This window comes from Styela clava, chromosome 10 (assembly GCF_964204865.1).
Source record: "Styela clava chromosome 10, kaStyClav1.hap1.2, whole genome shotgun sequence".
NCBI classification, from domain to species: Eukaryota; Metazoa; Chordata; class Ascidiacea; order Stolidobranchia; family Styelidae; genus Styela; species Styela clava.
Genome location: NC_135259.1, coordinates 4,092,192 through 4,112,570, shown reverse-complemented (window position 1 = coordinate 4,112,570; position 20,379 = coordinate 4,092,192). Strand labels below are relative to the sequence as shown.

At 34.0% G+C, this 20,379-nt stretch overlaps 5 long non-coding RNA genes across 5 annotated transcripts; 2 read left to right on the top strand and 3 right to left on the bottom strand.

The window, feature by feature from the left end:
* Window positions 1-47: 47 nt before the first annotated feature.
* LOC144428318 (uncharacterized) lies at window positions 48-2,128 on the top strand. Its single transcript, XR_013478271.1, has 3 exons — window positions 48-341; window positions 742-807; window positions 1,658-2,128. It is a non-coding gene; the product is annotated as an uncharacterized LOC144428318 (long non-coding RNA).
* Window positions 2,129-4,694: 2,566 nt separating this feature from the next.
* LOC144428330 (uncharacterized) lies at window positions 4,695-6,234 on the bottom strand. Its single transcript, XR_013478277.1, has 3 exons — window positions 5,979-6,234; window positions 5,646-5,750; window positions 4,695-5,351 (listed from the first exon to the last, which is right to left on the bottom strand). It is a non-coding gene; the product is annotated as an uncharacterized LOC144428330 (long non-coding RNA).
* A 2,162-nt stretch (window positions 6,235-8,396) lies between these two features.
* Window positions 8,397-9,963, top strand: LOC144428329 (uncharacterized). Its single transcript, XR_013478276.1, has 4 exons — window positions 8,397-8,792; window positions 9,145-9,264; window positions 9,459-9,511; window positions 9,662-9,963. It is a non-coding gene; the product is annotated as an uncharacterized LOC144428329 (long non-coding RNA).
* A 4,014-nt stretch (window positions 9,964-13,977) lies between these two features.
* Window positions 13,978-15,232, bottom strand: LOC120338138 (uncharacterized). The gene is made up of 3 exons (XR_005569053.2): window positions 14,734-15,232; window positions 14,425-14,510; window positions 13,978-14,172 (listed from the first exon to the last, which is right to left on the bottom strand). It is a non-coding gene; the product is annotated as an uncharacterized LOC120338138 (long non-coding RNA).
* A 3,405-nt stretch (window positions 15,233-18,637) lies between these two features.
* On the bottom strand, window positions 18,638-19,727 carry LOC144428291 (uncharacterized). The gene is made up of 3 exons (XR_013478246.1): window positions 19,509-19,727; window positions 19,269-19,342; window positions 18,638-18,831 (listed from the first exon to the last, which is right to left on the bottom strand). It is a non-coding gene; the product is annotated as an uncharacterized LOC144428291 (long non-coding RNA).
* Between the last annotated feature and the right edge of the window lie 652 nt (window positions 19,728-20,379).

The window sequence follows — 20,379 nt, the reverse complement described above, 5'->3', positions numbered from 1 at the left end:
CGTGGTAACTAGCATTGCAATTATGTAACTGTTCAAGTATTGCGGCGCTCATTTTTGTACAAACAAACCCGATGCTGTAGTCTGCGGGAAGATATGCTGAACAACAACATCGGGTTCGCGTACGATGAACGTACTTTAGGGGTATATTTTGGTATGGGCAGAGATATCATTATAAATATGCGAGCTACTGTACTTAGGGCTACAATCACAGGAACAAGTTGAGTACAAACCATCAACCGCAGTTGAACAAAATATGGATCCTAATATTAATATGAAATTCGCTTTATTTTTTGCAATATTGATGTGTGCGACAACTATATATTCGGATGCCATTTACACAAGTAGGTTTTCATTTTAATTAGGTAGGAATAATGAATAGGAGTGGATATATATGCATTGGAAAAAAATTCATATGAATATCAAAAAGGCTGATCGAAAGAGAATTTTTCACTATTTTAGGTCAAAATGTAAAAATTTAAGAATTTCTAAAACAAAAAGTATGCGTATGCCTAAACAGTATTGATGTTACGAAAAAGTTTTTTATTAAAATGTTAAATATTATATTTGTTCCATTGAAATTTCAAAATGATAGTTGTGATATTTCGATGAAACTATTTTGATTGCATTCTACACGAATTCAGGATAGATACCTATTATTCTGTAATTTCATACTGTATAAGTTATATAAAAGTAAGTTGGTTTTTTTTTATTTTTATAAATTCCAATTTAATTTTTTTTGAGGACGACGTAGAAAGGGAATTGGTGTAATAGGAAATTCACAATGTTCCCGCTTCTGCCCAACAACAAGTATTGGTTCTTTTTATATTGTTGATGTTCGATGTGTCTGATCTCATTTCGAATTTTATTTACTTTGTATCAAAATATTTTGACTGTCATTGATTAACTCGTTACTACACATGCAGTCATCGTCGTACTACAGTACTAGTCAGTATGTTTATTCGACTTATAATTCACATATATATGTATGTATACGTACGTGTATGTGCTCGGGCAAATCTGGATAAGGTAGGGATTCTATAAATTCAACTAACTAATTTCTTGAATACATATTTATTGTTTTTCAGTATATTTCAAGAATATCAAAAATTAAATTTGATCAAGATGTATCTTATTTGTAAATCAAAGATTCTAATTGTGTTAGTGTTAGATTTTACATTTTATTTTTTATGAAAATATATCTTTCATATGTTGTTACTTTATTTTGAAATATTCTGTTAAAGTAAATACACATTTCTCAAAAATTGGTGTTTTGCGATAATTCAATATTTGAGGTACTGAAGGTCAACTCCTACGTTCCTCTAAGTTCCCAGCCCTTATCAACATTTCGACGACGTTACAACAAAAAACGTACCATATCTGTGAGTTTCTGCAATTAGGGTTTCACTTTTATTTTTATAACAAACAGCTTGCTTTGAGATCTGCAAAGAGTTCAGTTAATGGATGGATACAGTTTATTTTCATTAGAAAAAGGCCAGAATTCTTTGTATATTACACCATCAGTCTCAGCCGTAACTTCCAGTTACCTAAATGCATTTTACCTATTCAATATCGAAATTATTGGATTAATTGAGAACTTTCAGCCATCAGAATTTCTTTTGAACTTATCGTATATTTGTAATAGTTATATATTTTGCAGGTGACGTGGATTCTCGACTCGATTTATTGTATTTTATCAGACGCGTAACGATTCAATCGAATTGACGTCAACATACAGTATACAAAAATATGAACCCGAGTGACAAACAAGAATTCGTTAACGCACAATATTGAATATTTCAGTAAAACTATTTTTGCAAACATTTTTTATTAGTGATCGAATCTTTAATACAAATGTCCTCATTTTCCGTAACTTATACCCCACATCAAAGACAATTTATTTGTAAAAAGAAGTCTCCATATGCTCAATATATTATTGTATGTTTTATAATTTAGGTTTATTCTCTTAAACAATAAGATGCCAGCAGTAAGTTCACGTGCAAAAATATTCTGAGACAATACGTTGCAATCTTCGCTAGTTGATATTGAACTTCACATATCCAACTACTACGCTAAGATTTTGATGAATATTTAGAAGTTGGTATTTATATGATATGGTGAGTTTAAGCATTTTAACAACACAAAACGTGTCAGATTGAGCTCGCGGTGGATTAACCTGTAACTCGGCGGAAGGGTTCTATTACCCCACAGATCTTCCCGGACAATTTAAAATAAATCTCTTTTTTTTTTTTAAATAGTATTGCCGAGTAGATATTTTCTCAACTTCACAATGCATAAATATTCGCTATCTAAGTCTTTGGCGCAGATTCGCGACACAAAAGTATTAAAGAACATTTTAGAGCCTGCCTACTTACCCACCGAAAAAGATAATAGCGTTGTATGTGCAGAATACCCGCGGCAAATTACAAACGAGATGGAACCCAAATAAATGTAGTGCCAGACTGATTTAAAATAAAATGTTGTCAGATAAACGAGATGAATGTAATGTGTTTTCCAAAATATAACTAATATATTTAAATTACTTATAAAAGAAGGAATAGCGAACCAATGACCCGCGAATTACAAAGTGACCCCAGCGTTTTTTCAGCGACCTGCCAAGTCACGGATCAATGCAAATTTAGGTGATAAAAAAGTGATGATAAAATAGGCCCTAATTCAATAAAACAATAAATTATATTTTTCATATGGCGACAATCTGATGTTTTGAATCAAAAGAAAAATTCTAACGTCAATTTCCTATGTTATCCTGTTTTAGCCACTAAAAGATTTTAAACGCATGCCCGCGTAGATAACCAGTCAAGCGCCAATGACTGCCATTGTCAAAAATACTTAAGAAATGGACCTCATCTATGTTGTGAGAGTTTGAACGCCTTAAATCAAAATTCACCCGTTTGTCTCACACTTGTCATGCTTGGCTCACACTTGTTCCGCATTTTCCTCGCTTGTCTTGATGATCCCACATTTGCCCTGCTTGTCTCAAACTCGTCCCGCTCGCTCCACACTTGATCAGCATGTCTTACGCTCACAGTTAATCAAATTTGTCTTTCTTTTATCAATTATTCGGCTTGTCCCGCATTTGTCTATCGCACTTATGTTGTTTCACCCTCAGTTGTCCTTCTTATTATAAACCTATCTTGTTTGTCTCATACTTGTTCAGCTGTCACACACTCTTCCTCATTGAATCGAACTTGTCTAACACTTTCTCTGCATGTCCCACACTTGTTTTAATAGTTCCTTACCTGACCGTCTTGTCTATCACTGTTCGAACTGTTCCACATTTATGTTTTTCATTTGCACCTATGTTGTTTCACCAACAGTTGTCCTGATTATTTCAAACCTGTCCTGGTATTTTGCTTGTCCTGCTCGTCTGCCCGACTCGTCTTTATTAAAACAAAATTGACATAATTGCCTTACATTTGTTTTGCTCGCCCCGCATTTGATTTACTTCTACCACATTTGTATTCCATGTCCCACACCTGTAACCCTTATTTCAACCGTGTCTTGCGCGTATCATACTTGTCCTGCTTTTCTTGAATGAATCAAAATTTATTCGCTCGTCTCACACTTGTTCTGCTTGACCCACCATTGTCCTGCTTGTATCAAAGTTATTCTGTTGATGTTACTTTCGTACTGTTTATTTAAAACGTGTCCAGTTTGTCTCATATTTGCTCTTGTGTGATATTTTTCCTGCTTTCCTACCACTTGTCCTGATTGAATTAAATTTTCTCTTGATTTTGAAATATGTTCTGCATGTAAATCAGTTTTTCTGACCGTCCCAAACTTGTCCTGCTTATCCTGAACTTATCCTGCTTACATCCAACTTACCTCGTTCGTGCTATACTTTTCCTGAGTTTCCAATATTTGTCCGGTTAGTGCCACACTTGTCCCACATTCGTCCTGATTAATTCACACCTGTCTTGATTGTCTCACACTTGCCCTGCTTGTATAATACTTTGCCTGCTTTTCATGAATTAATTAAAATTCACTCGCTTATCCCTCACTTGTTCTGCTTTTATCACACTTGTCTTGATAGTCCCACACTTGCCCTGCTTGACTCAAACTTGTCATGAATATATCACACTTGTTCGACTGTACCACTTCTGTATTTTTTGACCGCACTTATTTTGTTTCACCCACAGATGTTCTGCTTATTTCGAACCTGTCCCTTGTTTGTCTCATACTTGTTTGGCTTGTAACAGACACGTCCTGATTGAATCAAACTTATCTTGCTTGTCTAAAACGTTCTCCGTCTATTCGGCACCTATTTTGCTTTTACCATACTTATACTAGTTGTTCCCCACTTTCTCTTCTATGTTATTTGTCCTGCCTTTCTCACACTCGTCGTGATTGAATCAAACTTGTTTCTCGGCTTTTCCAACATTTATGTAACTTTTACCACACTTATAATAGTGTCACTCTAATTCCAAACCTGTTCAGCTTGTCCCAGTCTTTTAAAATGTGCGAGTTTTCCTGACATAAGCGTTTAAAGTATTTTTATATAACCATATATATTGGAAGAGCTCCAATAACAACAAGTATACTGATCCATATATAAAACGAATACGCTGCAGATTTAGTTATGCAACTTTTTTAAAAATTGAAAAAAAAAATTGTGAAATCTCTCTTCAAGCGTCAATGACATAAGATCCTAAAATTCTCTCTCTAATTCTGATTGCTCTACTGCTCTAGTACTCATTTCTACAACCTTAAATTCAATTTATAAACAGTTCTGATTTATTGCCAAATATTGTTTCCTCTGAAAATAAACTTGAAATGAGAAATTTGGAAATGCATCTCATAGCAAAAAAATATTTGTAAACCTTTAATTACATGTCAATGCAGAACTTAAACAAATATTTAGAATCTTAGTCAAAAATATTGAAATGTCAATACCATAGTTGCACAACATGTATTCAGTATTTTAATTCACTGAATTGTGATGAAGTCAAGAATGACAATCATGAATGCTTTGCTTTTATGCTTTTATGAATAAATAATATACAATGTCAATAAGTACATTTAAAGGAAAAATAATTGAATTATTCTGAAAATAGTGGTTTCGTTAAGCAAGACACAATAGACAATATCACGAATAATAACTGCGGTGCTGCATCTCAATCAATGAAAATGAATACATTGAAAAAATTGCGCTAGATTAATAAACAATTGTTATCAGTTTATATGTCGTTTAAAATAATATCTATAATCTTCCCGAATGATTGAATAACTGAATATCGGATAAGTGCATAGTATATTCCGCATATGAGATCAACCAAATATACTTGCACCCCCACACTCGTATTTGAATCGACAGATTTCACATGCTCGACGATCTAAAATAATATTTATTGATACTGATTAAAAATAAACAAGTTTATGTTTAATTAATTACAACAAAACCGGTACACATATCACGAAATGAGTTCGAATAATAAATTTAAAAAAAATACTATTCAGGTTCAAAATTATCAACTCATCTGTGTTAGTGAAATGACACAATGCAATTCTGACAAAAAAATGATTTGTCAAAAAAACTCGTTTAATCAAATCGAATATTTTTTGCTTACACTATATCTTTTTTCAGAAAATTACATGCCGGCAAGTTTTTATCGTAATTTGTATCTTACCATATCTTAGTCTACGCTCGCATTTGAGACCGGAAAATAATCCGTTTTCAATCCTGCAATATCGGTGACAAATTATTTTAAGTTGTCGTAATTGAATAGTATTTCCTGAAATATATTGTAATTGTTGTTATATATTTTTCAACGGTTTATGGAATGTGAAAAAGTACATTACTAAGAAAGAATTAGTTATAGCATTCAAAAAAATCATTGAAAACAAATAAGAAGACTTTGATAAAAATCAACCAATTGTTCACAAGATTGTGACTATTCAAAAAAAAAATATGTATTTCTTGTAAAGTTTGTAATTAACTCAAGTATAGTAAATTGTCTCACCTGATGGTCTGGCTTGAGTAAACATATCAGATAACAAAATGAAAAAAATAGAAAATAGCATAAGCTTCATCTTGTTGAATATTTGTTATAGCAAAATTAAATTCTGCAAAATAAAAAGCATTTTCAGTTTTCTATATTTGATAAGCTTAAAACGGTAAACCGCCCTTTATTGGCATGAACAACGTTCCTGTTCTGCTATCAACTTCCTACTCTGAGATTAAATGTAGCAAATATAATATACCAATATATAAATATTTAAACAGCGATGAAGATATAACTTCGGAAGTTTGGACTAGGATGCTGAATGTTATATATATATCATTATTTATCCCTCGTTGTTTAGGAGAAATGTCTTTTTTACCATTGAAACTTATGAAGTTGTTTTATATAAGCAAAATAGTTCACAGTGTCAAATAACCACGCCAACATGCGGTTAATGATTAACTCCACGAACTAGGAATGGAGAAATTCTTTGCGAAATTGAGCAAAATTTTTCAAGACCTCATCAACGAGAACGTGAAATCGTTGAGGCATTCGTAAGCAAAGTCATAAATACTTAATTCGTATTTCTAAAAACAAGACGATATAATTTGCCGAGTTTGACTATGAATTAAGTAAACAAAAATGTTACAGCTCATTCCAATTCGTCACTCTTGTAGAACAGATTAGTCGCCAGCAAGTAAAGATGATTAACTATATTACTTTGATTGGGCGATTTCAATTCTCTAGCTCACACAAAAGTTACTTGATTCGACCGAAATTTTGGGTTTTTTGTTAATGTTGGCTGGTATATCTTTCCAAATACTTATATATATTTAGCCTAACAAACTTGCTATATGATGATTTAGCAATGGTGACAATACCATAAAACATAAGATTCATTGTATACGTATAAACAACGTTTCATGGATTCTTTTTCGGTTATTAAACAGTTTAGAGAATAAATCTTTACAAAAATCGCGTTTGTTTGGTCCTGGTTATCTAAGCATTTTTAACCAACAAAAATGAAACTTACATCCCCGATTTACGTAATACATTACCACGTAAACAGCATCAATAACATACGAGCGTGATTGATAAATAGGCAATTTAGGGGGATTTTCTGGGATAATTTTTGGTCGAGTACCTCGGGAGAAACGTCTCTTTCCTGATATGCTTCCATATATGGACTGTTTCACGCTTGCGATGTGCGCGGTATGCTGACAGCGTGAATGACGCGATATCCGTTTAAACGAGACTCTCTTACCCAACCAATATCAACTTACGTTATTATAATATAATTACAGCATTACTACGTAAACACCATCAGGGTTTTAAATAATATGGTGAAATAGCGGAATTTGTGTGCCATCATCACCACGAAGAAACGTCTATTGCGTGGCGTGATTTCGTACAGTCTTGCTTTAGGATTAATATATATGCTTATTATGCTTGAAGCGTGCTTAAAATTAAACGCAGGATGAAAAAAAATAAACCGCCAACCGCCCTTTCACAGTTTTTATGACTTATCTGTTTTACAAAGCTGACATACGAATTAACCTAACCAAACCAACGAAATCGTTTGTCGTGTTCAGCATCAGAATGAATTACACATCCACATCTGGCAAAATTCAGCGTCCTCGCCCTCAAATAGTCTTATTTTCCTTCAGGAATAACATAACTTTTTGAGAGATAGTTGACCTGATATTCACGATATTTTTCATGTTAAACTACTTAAATAGCAAAACAGAACACAGATCTATTCTTGGAAATTTTGATCCCAGTAGAACAGGTCTTTCATATATTTCGTGAATGACCGGAAGCTGTTACCAGGGAACCTTGGTGAGAACTTTAATTCCATCAAAAAAAAAATTCATACGACAATTCTATCGTCCATTAACTGTCCATCTAATTTTAGAATCTAGATTAAATCCAAGTTTTTATACTATAAGATATATGAAGAGAACTTGTAATCATTAAAGAAGTTAAAAAGTTTCGACTTTCGGTTGAATTTGAATATGCGCAGGCAGGCTATTGGAAGAACTTTTTCCGGAATGATAATAATCCAAAATAACAAGCATCCCTGCCAATTCAACATCTTAGTGACATGTCGAGCATCCAAACAAGCATTTAGTTCGATTTTTTTTTTACGTTTTGTTTTATCACATATTTATCACGTTTTGTTAGACTTCCCCAAAGGTACATCCGTTCGATAACCAATATTGATTTTCGGCACCTCCTTTCATTCCGAAATGTGATTTATTTTAAATTGTGTCTTTCTAATTTGTGTATTTCCAGCATGGTGAGGAAATAAATTACTGATGATTACTGCTTATAATTAGATTAAGATTGAACGAAATTACGTTAGGTCGAGAGGTATATCGTGTAATGGTTCTGCTTTCCCATTTTAGTATGATGTCACTACCATAACCAACAATCCTGTGAGATTTCCTCAGAGTTATTTTGTATCCGATCATTGTATCTGCATAATAACTAGCATTGCTATTACGTAACTGTTCAAGAATTGTCGCGCTCATTTTTGTACAAACAAACCCGGGGAAATATGCCTGAAACAACACCGGTGCGCTATTTATGACGGCGCTTAATGTAGCGTACGATGGAATACTTTAGGGGAATACTTCGGTGTAGGTAGATAGGCCTAATTGTATGCATAAATATGCAGGCTTCTGCAGTTAGGGCTACATTCTCAAAAACAAGCTGAGTGCAAACCATCAACAGTTAAACAAAATATGGATCATAATAACTTGAAATTCGCTTTATTTCTTGCAATATTGATTTGTGCGGCTACTATATATTCGGATGCCAGATACACAAGTAAGTTTCTCATTTTATTTGTCTTTAAATTAAGTAGGAATAATTTATATGATAAGGTGTGTGCATTAGGAAAATTCATTCAAAAGTCAAAAAGCCCAATCAAATTCGAATTTTTCACTCTTCTGGGTTCAATTGTAAAATTTTGAGAAGTTTCAAAACAAAAAGTATGGATAAGCCTAATCAACATTTTTGTCACGAATACCTTTTCATTTAAAATCTCGAATATTACTTTTGTCCAACCATATATCCACTTAAGGATACATATTACTCATATTATATTTTCATATACTGTATGAGTTATATTATAGTAAGTTTTTGTCTATGAATGAACTCCAATAAAATTTTGTTTTAGGACGACGTGGAAAAAGCAATAGTGTGATAGGAAAGTCAAAATGTTCCCGCTTCTGCATGACAAGAAGTACTGGTTCTTATATAAAACCTCGACGATGTGAGAAAGCCAGAGGAAGAAGAAGTATGTTTCATATTTTGCTGTTAAAAAAAACATATCATCTCAATTTACTGATCAACTTGAAACTTGAAGGAAAAATTCTTCATTTGATTAATGAGATGATTTGTATACCTTGTCATGACCTTAATATCAATATTTTTTCGGGTTTTTCCATATTGCCAATATCATGAAATTAAATATTTTCATTTTTTTTTCAGATAAAAGAAATTGCAAATTGTGCAGAGATAAAATTTGCCCCATTGCAGGTTTTTGATAATAATAAACGAATTTGCGATTTTGTACATTTTTACACGATTGTTTAGTGATATGTTTTAAAATGTTAAAAAACCATTTTACATTATTGATGTTCGATGTGTCTGATCTCATTTTTAATTTGTATCCAAATGTTTTTGCTGTCATTGATTAACTCGTTACTGCACAATCATCGTCGTACTACTTTAGCCAGTATATTTATCTGCTTCATAAGTCATACGTGTGTGTATGTGCTCGATTAAACCTGGTTGAGGTATGGATTCTATAAATGCAGTGTTCATTATTTTTTGTTTTTTAGTATATTTTTAGCATATCAAAAATTGAACAAGATGTATCTTATCTGTAAATCGAAGACTCCAGTGTTAAATTGTACGTTTTATTTTTTGCTGAAAAATAGATCTTTTATGTTGTTACTTTATTTTGAAATATACTGTGTATGTAAATATATAATTCTCAAATAATTGGTGTTTTGAGATAATTTAATATTTAAGTTCTGATGGTCAACTTTTACCATATCCTGAACTTTTAGCACTCACCGCCGCCGAAGACGCCGTAACAATTTAAAAACAAATTAACATATCTGTAAGTTTTTAAAATTAAGGGTTTCAATATTAAAACAGAAATGCTTGCTTTGAGATTTGATTAAGTAACAATATTATATATTATACAGTCAGTTTTGTATATATATTCTAGGTAGTTATATATTTTGCAAGTGTAGTGGATACTCGATGACGAACTTGATTACTTACAAACTTTGAATCACATCACATTCATTGTATTTTATCAGACGCGGAAACGATTCAATCGAATTGCCATCAACATACAGTATATTCATATACAGAAATATAAACACGAGTAACAAACAAGCATTCTTTAACGCACAATATTGAAATTTCTAGTCAGGCTATTTTTGCAAACATTTTTCAACGGCGATTGAATCAAAATACCAAACGTCTTTATTTTACGTAGTTTATAATCCACACCAAAAACAATTTATTTAGAAAAAGAAGTCGCCATATGCTTATTATATAATTGTATGTTTCAATTTAAGTTCATTCTATGAAACAATGACACGCCAGCAAGTACACGTGCAAAATATTCTATGTAACAATGACGTTGAATAAGTAGTCGTTTTATTTGTGTTAATGTCAAAAAATTATCTCGGGGGATAACCGATTTGTCATCCCATAAACTTTCTCTGCGGACAATACATAACAACCTGATCAGCCCGAGGTTGTTTTCAAAATACATTTTGATCTCGTTAAACTCGAGGCTTTTGCTAAATACATTACGCCAAAACTAAATAAAGTAGTCACACTATGTTTATTAATGTCAGATGGACAAATACAAATATTTAGGACGGGCTTAATGCTTGCCGAAGAAAGTTGTGGTATATTAATTCCAAGCAGATTTTAAAATATATTATTACGGAGGATAATGTATTTCATGATTTTTCTGTGTATCTGTAAATTATACGCTGATGACGCAAATCCGTGCGAGCGTGGTTTCCACCTGTCCATACTTAATAAAATGCAATTTACAATCGTGTGTGATCGCACAGTTATTTATTGACATCGTCTTTAACAGGGTCGTTCAACCCGTGGAAGGGTTTCAAGTGGCCTGCGCTGTATTCTTCGAAATTGAAAAAAAAATGAGTAAAATTTCTATTTTTGTATGTGTATGTGATACAAACGATTTGTTTATTTTCCTGAAATGTCATACATAAAAGTGCCATAGTCGCTTACACACTTGGTCTCTTACTACTCTCTATGACAGGGGTGGGCAACATACGGCCCGCGGGCCGGGTCCGGCCCGCGACGAGATTTTGACCGACCCGTTGACTGTATCCAACCACACTCTGTAATGTGGTCAGACGCATCATTCATGTAAGTTGCCGATCGCTCTACTCTCACCGCACTGTCAGTGCGAATTGGCGAAATAAACAATTGCCTTAGTGAACAAACAATTGCGTTAGCACACTTGTTAAACAAACAATATAAGGTTAGAGCAGAGAGCGTTGTAAACATTCCCCACTACTGTTATCAGTTATATTTGGAATCTAAATATAGAAAGATTTTAGAAATACGATTTTATATTAAGTTTTATTAACCATGAAATATCCCAAGAAACGTAAAGTTGACTGAGAGTGTCGAGCATTTACCAAAGATTAGATACCGGAGTATTTTTTGTATTAATACGTCCCGCCGAGGACTTTATTTTTACACATCTGGCCCGCCGACTAGAGAAGTTGCCCACCCCTGCTCTATGACGTTATCAGATCTGTGAGACAATCTTCTTCTATTTTATCACGTGGTCTCTCGTTCAAATTTAACACTAATCAAATATTACTTGATCAAACCTGCCGGGGGCATAAGTAATAATTGCCAATGCTATGTGTTTAGGCGTACGTACATAAATCTACTTTAAAGGTAAGATTTGCCATTACTATAATTTTACAGAAAATACATCTTTAAAGAAAAATTTCAGAGGATTCACAGAATGACAGTTTTCGTGACCTCATTATTTGGCAGCACTTACTTGTGCAAGCAAGTTTTTTCACGGATGAACCAGGTCAAATCCCCCCTGAGATCAATAATTTCTGACAGTCATATGGAAAATTGGCTTCGCATTGCCACATCGTCCATCTCAGCGAATATTGACAAACTTGTGAGCGGAAAGCAGTGCCAAACTTCACACTGAAATATCTACATGTGGAAAAAACTATGTTGACTTTACTGTATCTTCGTTTTTTTATTGTTTTTATAATTGTGAAAGTTCGGTGTGAGGATTTTGTTTGTTTCTTCGTTAGCGATTAACCTGTAGTCAGTGCAGCAAAACTAGAACATAACTAATATGTTAAGTGGCCCGCGTATTAAGTGGCCCGTGTTATTAGTAAATCACATGTGGCCCTTCGGCCAAAACGGTTGGACGACCCTGGTCTAGAACTTATCGCAGCATATTAGCGCAGATGAATGACATTAAAATGGAATCTGTGGCACGCCCTATTGCAGAAATGTCAACAAAATCCCAATATTTACATTCATTATATATGAGGATGTGAACTCGTTTGAACTGTCGACGTAGAGCAAATCCAGTTCCTGGGCTCGTGAAGCGCGTTTGGTTGCTAAAGTTTTGAGTAACATTATAAACGAACAAGTAATGTGATATTCTCACGATTTCGAAATAATAATATAAAATTGAGTGAGATTTTTGGTGTTTATTCATTACACAAAGTGGACTTCGTTTGCGGATCTCAAATGAATTTTTGAAAGTCAACCCTGCAGAAATTGATCGATAATTAGTATGGTCTTCTAACTGATCTTCTTGTTGTTGTGAAAAAAAATCGTTTTTCTCATCAACTACTGTACCGATTGTTTTGGAATTTTCAGTGTTTAAAGATTGTATTTTAGCTAGGAAGCTATTACTTTCATTTATTTCAAAAATTGCTGTGGTCGCTATTGGATTCGTGTCTTGTTTGCGCCGACGTTATCAAAATTGAAAATTGCGCACCTTGTGGCGTTTCTGCTTACGCGTACGTTGATATCTGGTGGACACGCGCAATGCTGTACCCGATAGTCCACTGTGACCGATTGCATACTCGTGCTACTTCGTTTTGGGTTTCGTGTCCAAATATTTGAGCATCGCTCTCTTGTTTTGAATGGTTAGTCATATTGGACGTTGCATTTGTCCAATGCTGCAGCAGGTTTTAATACAAACCAATAGCAACCCGAGGTTAAAATTTACTCGATCTCTGTGCTGGCGAATGCTGTAACATATTTTGAAGTGAAATAACGCATACTAGACTATTTCTATTGTCTTCAATCATTAAGATCATATACTTTATGTGGGATTTGTCCGCTTTTCTGATTCTGTAACATTGCAGTATGTAGACTATATTAAAATTCCAATGCCTACTCGATGTGTAGTGTGTGGTTACTGCGAATTCGCAGCGATGGTCTGCCCTTATATGGAGTCCCTCCCTAATCATGAAACAAGAAGACCTTTGGAACAAATTTCTTCAACTAACCCGTTCTGATGTCCCCATGGTAATCATAAAAGACCTTTAATTTGGAGCGACTATGTCAGTCAGTTTATTGTCATTTCCTGCATTTCACTCAAAACAAGGCTCCATATGCACAACCAAACATTTATCATATCCTGATTACATTAAGATTGAACTGGGAATCTTATCTTTTTCTAATCATCATAGCTTTTTGTGAATTAGACTGACCTGTCCGGAAAAGCCAAACTAAAATTTTGGGTTCTTTTAGTCGGTTGTTAATCCTGCTCACTGTGAATTTATGTTCTGACCAATAAAGTACGTCGTATAATAAAAATACGTCCTGTTCTGTTTGGTATATTTAAAGCCTAATCACCTATTTTAAACAAAACTCACGCTTAATTCGCCCAACTGATATAGACACTTCATACTAATGTGAGTATGTACTCGTGTGATAAACTACATCGTAAAAAAATATTATTATATTCGGATAGACCACGAGGTAGTATTTATTAATCATTACAAAATCATTAAAATTCGTCAAGATTGATCTTACTCAACTTCGTCAACTTTTGAAACATGCTTTATACATTTCATGTTATGCATAAAAAATCTTTCTCTTTGCGCCCATTATTCGAAATCGAACAACTGGTCTTCATCTGAAAAATTCAAGGGATTACTAAATCTCGATAAAAATATTTATTTAATAAGCCTACTCTGGAATTTTAAAGTATAAGTGAGTAATGAAACAGTTTCCAAGATACCGTTGGCCTATTCGTATTTCATGCACTATTCCTAGCTGACACCACTCGGTCTAAAATCTGGAGTATATACCTAACAAACAATATGCTTGTTGTTGCACTTTTAATAATTCTATAGTACTGTATTGTATATTATGCACCATAGCTTACCAAAATCGATTGATCTTCTATGTCGTTGACTTTCTGCTCTGGACCACCATGAAAATGCAAGTTGGGGAGGCGGAGTATCGTCAATTCTGTAGTTAATATTATATACAGAATAGATGATTGCGAAAAACTCGATATGTTTAAAAACTGCTTTAGCTGTCGTTTTGTCAATCAGTTATTCCGTGAAATGGCGATCAATACGAATACATTCAGTAGAGCCAACGATACTTCAGTTAGTCTAATGGCAAATAATAAATATTAAAACTGCTGAACTATTTATCGAATAGTAGTCAAACAATGAAAAGTACTAACCTCGAATAATGTACCAAACAGGAAACTGGCATCGTTGAAAGCATCATAGTAAAAAAGAAGCAGAATACAAATGTTGTCAGAATTTTATTCATCGTTAGAATTATTTCTTGCTTGAACTATTTGTTTTAAACACTCTCGTCGTAAAGTGAGAATTGTTAATGTTTGAGGTGAAGATGTGCTTTTTATATCTTTAATCCACGTGTTAGCAAACCAGCCGATGTCAATCATCAACTGAAAATATCGAGAAAGCTGACGTTGTATTTTGGAATAATCTACAAGAGAACCTCCCTGATTCCTGACATTATATAACGTCACGTTATACTCCAGGTTGGTCGAACGGCTTTTACAATTATTTTACATATACACCACATCATGTTAAATGCACTGCTATTTTATAGTTCGGCCTCTAGTATAGATCCAATCTAATTGATCAAAATAAAGATTTGGCACGATCACTACTGAATGTTTATGTCTTTACTATATGTTCCGATACCTCGTGGTCGTTTAAAAGTTCATATTAGATATTATGAACTAATTTGCCCTTAAGGTGAATTTGTGTTTATTTACATTTCAGTTTGATTGATGCGTACTGCTCTTATATCTCAGATTATTATATTTAGAAACGTATGAAATAGGCAAAACAAAACTCACAAAATGTCGGCAAAAATGATACAAAAAACTACAGATCACCAAAGTATAATCAGTATTGAGTTTTGTATTTTAACTGGTACTATTTTGAGTAACGTGGTTTATTTGCGGATTTGGGTCTATTTCTAGAGCGCCAGTTAAAGTTCTATCTTTCTATTTATAAATACCTAGTAAGGAGAAGACGTAAAAATATTGCGTTTGCTTTATAGAAAGGTCACATAAATGCAGTATCACGGTGCGTTGACACATTAACAAGTCCGAATCAAGACGCCATGTCTTTTCCTAAATACAAGGGACAACAAGAAGGCCATTTTGTATAGGCACCGGTGTTCAGTTAGCAGACATTTGACAGCGGATTACTGTGATTTGTTTAATTTTAAACATCTAGGCTACATGTAGGCGTACAATGGTATACGTAAGGCTTTTAAGACACAAAGTGTACTTGTTGCTCGTTTTGTGAAATAGTTGTTGTTGTGAATAAACTTTTTCAAATTTTAGTGAGTCCATCGCGGAGCGATATTCCCCCCCCCCCCCCCCCCCCCCCAATTTTGAGAGTTCCTATAATTAATCGACATACCTTCATATAACATTTGGTATAAATTCCATTCGGTACAAATATTTTAACATTTGGCTGGAGTTATGCTGACATGCCACTGGCCATAATAGTCATTTGACCTCCGTGTTCGAATATTTGAACTTTGCTCTATTCTTTTGAGGTTTCCAACTTACATACTCGTCGCATATAGTGAGTTTTGTCTGTAGTGGGTAGGATAACGATCCGAGCTGATTACTTCCCAATTTGGTCAGAGGACTGACAAACTTTGTGTATATATATAATAAATGGATCATGATGGAGCTGAGCCCGCCGCAAACCTTGCTTGTCGCCATATAGGCATATAAGTATATGTGAAAGGGTTTTTAATGAACACAAAGGGTATATACTTTTGGGTCGTTTTGCGAAATCGTTGTTGTTGGAGATGCTGTTGTTGTGATGAAATCACATTCTGCTAATTTTTGAGACAATCGATTTCACACTTTTAATGTACTCAAGTTCTATATGGAATAGGTTGCTAGAAAGTTATTACCTTATTTTTTCCTTCGTACTTCGCGGCGCAGTATTTGACCCCAAATTTTACAAGTTTCAATAAGCATTGAAAATACCTTCATTTAACATTCGGTACATATGTCATTCGATTCAATTTTTTCGACGTTTGGATGACATTGCGTGGCCATAATAGTTATTTGCATTTCGTGTTTGTATATTTCAGCATGGCTCACTTGTTATTTTTCGGCAGTCTCCAAATTACATACTCGTCGCATACAGTAAGTTTTGCCTGCGGTGAGTAGGTCCAACATTCGTACTGATTACTTCTCACTTTTGAGAGAGGACTGACAAACTTTGTATATGTATACAATAAATGAAACATGGTGAATTGAGTCCGCCCGCGAGTTATGCGGGCCAGAAAATAATCAGGTATGGAGGAAATAAACATAGAATATTTAAACATATTGCGCCACGCGTTTTGTCTGGTGAAAGGAAGGAAAATTAACTCTTACTTGTGGCTATTTTCGAGAATTGTTGCACTGTTTCTATATCATAAACAATCCTAATATATAGAATAGTAAGAATCAGGAGAGATTCTAAAACATATATTGACAAAATATTAATATGCTGAATCGCTTTATTCAGCTATCACATAAGGTTCCAATATCTTTGCAGCACCCACTTACTTTTCCACACATGAACTGCGCCCAGGACATTTACATCAGCATACGTCGGCCTAATGGCATTATAGACAGTTCCACCCAATTAAACTAAAATTTATACTCACGGACATTTACACTAATGTAAGTTTACATCGCATGTACGTTTGCACATAACGATCTTCGCATGCATAGAAATTCGCACCCAAGGATTTTCGCACCTCAAGTTAGTTCAAGCAAGAGCTGGTAACCTGGTAAAAAGCACCTCGATATGGTTGAAACTATTATGACATTACCATACAAAAACATCTTGCTTTGCGTAAATCAAGGGTCGGCAACCTTTTGTAGCTCGCGGGCCAATATAAGGGGCTGCGAGTCATTGGCGGGCCGCACATATTTTTAGAAAGTTAAAAACCGAACGGATGATACTTTTTATAATAAAAACCAATCATGATACATCTCTCAAATAAAATATAGATTTATTTCCTAATTGGATTTCAAAAAATTTCATTGGAATATTTTTGGCGCCATCGAACCCTTTGCACTTATCATCAACTTTTCTGCGATATGTTGCCATTTGTCAAATTATAAATAAATTATAGGCTCATTAAACGAGTAATTGTAATTAAATATTCTTGTTAGGTTAGAATATAAATTAGTCTACACGTGTCTCACAATAAATTCTGTTACGTAAAGAATATAAACGTTAAAACAGCTGTTTTGTTACTATAATTCAGTGAAGAGTCGCGGGCCAGATTATATTACTCCGCGGGCCGGATCCGGCCCACGGGCCGTAGGTTACGCCGTAATTATAGTTGTCATGCCACTTGTCTTGAGTGTATATCACGGTTAAAGTGATATGCGTTCCATGATTGTGGAAGAAATCACATTAGCACCCACGTACATCTGCACCCTCGAACTGCATGCAGGACATTTGTACTCACGTACTCCTATGTCAACGGACATTTGAACCCATAGTTTTAGCCTTAGTATACAGATTTACAGGACATTCGGATCCTCGCTCATCTGCTGCTGAGGACATTTGCAATCAAGGTATACGCGTATATCTATTATAGCACACTTATATTAAATAAACAGCACACCTGGATTAAATAAATCGGTGCGTTTGTTAATATGCTCAAATTATTGATTTACAAAAAGGTAAATTCCCGAATTTGATAGATGGATTAATATATAACTTGACTTCTGACATAGACATCTTCACCGACACCAATTTCTTTGATATAGCCTAGGGGTGGACCTACCAATGACTATATATAGAGTGAAATATTCGTGTGTGTTGCAGAAAAACAACAAAAGCAACACCAAATTGCCAAGCTAGCAAAATTAGATAAAAATCGATCCTATTCCACAAGTAACTGATGTAGGTATTTTATTCGGAAAGCAAGCAGAGAGTTTGTAAAAATATGACCGAAGTAACGAATAAATGTATGCAAAGCGCATTTTCCAATATATACTGGAGCATTGTCAATTTTATAACTGCCTGACGATCTGTAAGGTTTGATATAAATATTTAATTGCATTCATAACATCCTTTTATTGCTTATTTTAATCACTACGAATACATTTTGAAGCTGGAGAAAAGGTAGCAGAACTCCATGACGTACGAATTTAATGGAAATGTAAAGAATAGACAATTCAATTTTAATAATTACGAACAGCATCAACAGTATCGATCTTTATATAGATGCAGCTATTGTAATTTTTAATCGAAGTCGAAGCGATCTGAAACAATAAAAATAGATTGTACTCGTTTACTTTTCCCCCATTCGATATTTTTGTGAGGAGACTCGTCAGTAACAGAGAACTATTAATCAATTACGGGTCACTAAAAATACTAAATATTTGACGTCGCGCTTACCAATTGCAATAATAATCTATCACAATACACAGTTAGGTAAAAAAAAAAAACAGCTCATTTCTTTGAAATTCCTCTTTATAATAATAATAATCTTGGAACAGATCAAATTTTACGTAAAGTACTTTCTATCAATTCTATTCTATCAACCTTGACATGACCTCAGGAATTTGGAAAGTTCCCGGTCGCCAGAAAGTTTAAATAATAACATAAAAAAGAAACTAAGAAATAATAATAACCGAAATGTAGCTATACACTGCTAAAATATTTCAAATTTCATTACTTAGTTACTTAGGTCATTTACCTTCGTCAACCATTTGTGAATCTTCTTCTACATTTCGCTTTTTTCGCCACCACTGAGCAAAGTCGCGGTTGAACCTGCGTCGACGGAAAAAATGAATATTTAAATTTCACGATAAAGAGCCAAATGAGTATGGAATGAATCCACCTAGAATGTTTTGTACTGAATTAATGACAGAATAAGCTCCATATTAGACAAGATTGACAAATCAGTTTGAATATATATATATATATATTCACTCACCTCGAGAATTCAGTTTTTCCGTTTGTGTTAATATCTTCAGCAGGCAACTCTATACTCAGTTCCTCTTTTTGGCAGCTTCCAAAATGCATTTGATCAAGTAAAACCAAACAGCAAATACAGAGCACGAAAATTGACTTACCGGTACTTGTATACATCGTATCTGATTAATATAGAAAAGTAGAGAAATTCGTTCTAAAAGCAATACAAGAAACTACATTACCAATGATGCAGGTAGAGGCTAAAAAACGGCAAGCACAAAGGTATATAGTTCGAGGGTAATGTTATAGGCCTATATTATTTATGGCGCTCCAGAAGTGTGTGTACCAATATGAAGGTAACTAATTTTGTTCGCCTACTTTAGTAGGTAGCCTATATTCTCTTGGCTAACACCGACAGTCCCTGAACACGCAATAGAACTAAAATAAGATAAATCGGAATAGAATTATGGCCTAACCCAAGCCTGGTACAAACACTACGGGAGTATCTTATTTATATATCTTAGCAAATTTTGCGTTTAAATGAATGTGAAAAATATTTTTGTTTTACTTGGGTATATATAATATTATATATTAAATTTATACATTTATTTTAAACATTATGTATGTGTAAGAGTTGTACATATCCGATGTCCATGTACCTTATGTGAACTCCCTATACTCTGGCACGGTGCACGATATTTCACTCTTAGAATGCTAACCAAAGAACGTGTAAAGCGAAAGTAAACGCGGTGTCTGAAAGATTATTTGTGAAACAACTTATATATACATCATCACTACCAACGTATTTTATGTCTATTTATTTTTGCAGACAAATCTTTCCGATAGCAACTACACATCTGAATTAGTTTCGCGATACCATTGACTAGTCTGAA